Source organism: Belonocnema kinseyi, chromosome 1 (assembly GCF_010883055.1).
Source record: "Belonocnema kinseyi isolate 2016_QV_RU_SX_M_011 chromosome 1, B_treatae_v1, whole genome shotgun sequence".
NCBI lineage: Eukaryota > Metazoa > Arthropoda > Insecta > Hymenoptera > Cynipidae > Belonocnema > Belonocnema kinseyi.
In genome coordinates this window covers 77,405,113-77,407,673 of record NC_046657.1, presented here as the reverse complement: position 1 = coordinate 77,407,673, position 2,561 = coordinate 77,405,113, and positions in this window count along the sequence as shown.

Here is a 2,561-nt window from a genome sequence, read left to right as displayed (position 1 = left end):
CTAAACTGTAGAAGCAAGCCGTAATTTCCTTTGACTTTATCGAAAATGCTTCTTACATTTTATAGCTGTTAAAAAACTCACACACCACTAAATTCACAAATATTTAAAAAAATAAAACATTTCAGAAGACATTTTTCTAGGTCTATAAGAAAATTATAGCTTGCTTTTCAGAATTTTGACTACTTTAACAAGAACAAAATAGTAAAAACATATTTAACCACAATTCTGGTTGATTTTACCAGACATTTTTTTATTGTATTTAAATTTAAATAAAAGTTAACAGCATCTTCAGATTCACTTTTCTACTAATTTCCAAAAAAATTATAACTTAAATAAAAAACAAACTTTTTAATTCAAATTTGTTATTACTATTTTATACTAACCTCTTTGCTACATTTTGGGCCTAATTTTGATTTGAAAAAGTCTTTAGAGTTTTCAAATTCCTTCAAGAGCTTTTCTACTCAACTAAAATTATTTTTTTCATTCACTTAGAAGGCAAAAGTATATGGAGGAACCAATAGGTACATATCGCGCCTCTACAAGTATGTGGCCGAACTAAAAGCAATATATATATGCAAAACCACAAACTAGGGACCCTGTAGTAAGGGACGCGCCAAAGGCCATGTGGTGGGGGAAGATGGAACGGAAGTTGGATGCAATAGTAATAGTAATGAAATAAAAAAATTGAATTAAAAAGAAAAACAGTATTGTGAATCCATACACCCTAAAAACACGTAAAAAAAGGAACATTTGAACAATTTAAAGTATGCAGCGTGATCTCAAAAGATAAGTAGACGAAGCTATTAAATAAAAGGGAATAGTAATAGAAATTCGTACTGTAAATAAATTAATAACCTGCTGTGTAAATCACGCATTAGGAAAAAAAGTAAAAAGAAAAACTGTAGCTACGTGATTATTTGAAGTAAAGAATATACGAATGCTAGCTCCAAAGGAAAATGCTCCTAAAACTGTAATAATTATTTTGATATCGTAAGGTACTTCAGTACATATCTAATTAATTTATTATCAAAAGCGTTTTAAGCTTAGAAATTTTATAACAAGAATTCATTTAGAAAAATGTATCATGAGTTAAGTATTACCGTTCCAGTAACGCCACCTCAAGTATTAGGAAATTATTTTTTTTATATTTATAATTTTTATTTTGTTTAATAACACAGCCAAACAAAAAAGTGCGCGGATCTGGTAACAAGACACACGTATTCCTATGGATTTTGGGGCGCTGAATTCAAATTCTGCATTAAAAATCACCCATCACGTCATGGTTGAGCCACAACCTCAAAAAATGACGAAAAATCATGCACTGAGGCAAATAAATTTCAAAATAATGCAGTGATGCAAATTTTCACTTCAAAAACATGTCGACAACTGTGAAGGATCAACCCTTGCCTGATATCAACTTATTTAACATAACTTTATACAACAGAACCTGACCTCACCTAACCTGAATTAACAGAAATTTATTGAACTACACGTAAAGCTCTGGAAGCATATTTTCCCAGTAGCAAATGTGTGCTACATCGAATGGGTCAATTCGAGCCTAACCTAGAAATAAATCTAGCCTAGCCTAACCTAACCTCACGAAACACATTTAAACTGATTGTGTTGTCCCGTTGTGTTTGCGGTACCGTTTGAATCAGCTTGGGCTTAACCTGAAAAGAGGTCAAACCTATCCTAACCTAAAAAAACCTGACCTGACCTGACCTAACCTAAAGCAGAGAGAAAAATTTTTGAATAAAACTCTTATTCATTTTCATGTTTAAGTTACAGTTCTACATTTTAATTGATACAAACATTGTCAGGTTAATTGAAATGGGGTCAATTCTACTTGTAGTTCTAAGTTTCTTCAAATGAGTAATGTGCGTCTAAATTTTTAACCACCTGTAGTACAATGAAATGAATTTTATCGTGTTACAACGGGAACACTTAAGTTAAGTTGTGTTGCGTTAAGCAAAATTTCGTTAGGTTCTGTTAAGTTAGATTCATTTGTAGTTTGAGATCGAGTTAACCTATTAGATATAGTACACATTTAAGACTGAGAACCATACGCTTACATAGCTTCACGTATGGTTGAATTTCATTTGGCTAGGTTAGGTTAGGGCAGATTTTGTTAAATTAGGATAGGTTAAACCTCTATGTAGGTTAAGCCGAAGCTGAATGAAACGGCACCGCAAACACAACGGGACAACACAATGAGTTTAATTGTTTTACGTGAAGTTAGGTTAGGTTAGGTCAGGTTTTTTTAGGTTAGGATCAGAGACTCGTTCCGAAAGTTTTCCTCCAGTTTTATTTTTCTCCACTCAGGATTGTAAAAGCATTGCCCTTTTTTCGGGCCCACCAATGCCGCTGTTCTTTTTGTACTGCAGGTATTGAAACAGAGTTAAAGATTTTAAATACCTGGTAAGCATAAAAATTTGGGAGCGAAACAACGCTTATGGCATAAAGGTTTTCTTTAGGATTGTGCCAGGTATAAGTGCGCTGTATTTGAACTCCAGTATGGTTCATAACAGGCTCATAATTACTTATTTTGTATAGGAGCAATA